Raw genomic sequence first — 241 nt, 5'->3', positions numbered from 1 at the left:
TTATGTCCTCTATGCAATACTATCCGGAGGACACGATTGCATATACAAAACTCTCTGGCAGACATTATTGCATATGCAATAATGTTCTCCGGATAGTATTGCATAGAGGACATGTCCAGTCATGTACATGTCCACCGGACGGTTTTTGCATAGCCCCGGACACTATTGCATATGCAAAAGTGTCCGGAGCGGACAGTATTGCATGTGGCGGACACAATTACATCTGACACTGGCGCATTAT

The sequence above is a fragment of the Asterias amurensis genome, chromosome 15, assembly GCF_032118995.1.
Source record: "Asterias amurensis chromosome 15, ASM3211899v1".
In the NCBI taxonomy this organism is placed as follows: Eukaryota; Metazoa; Echinodermata; class Asteroidea; order Forcipulatida; family Asteriidae; genus Asterias; species Asterias amurensis.
Note: the sequence above shows the minus strand (reverse complement) of the source record.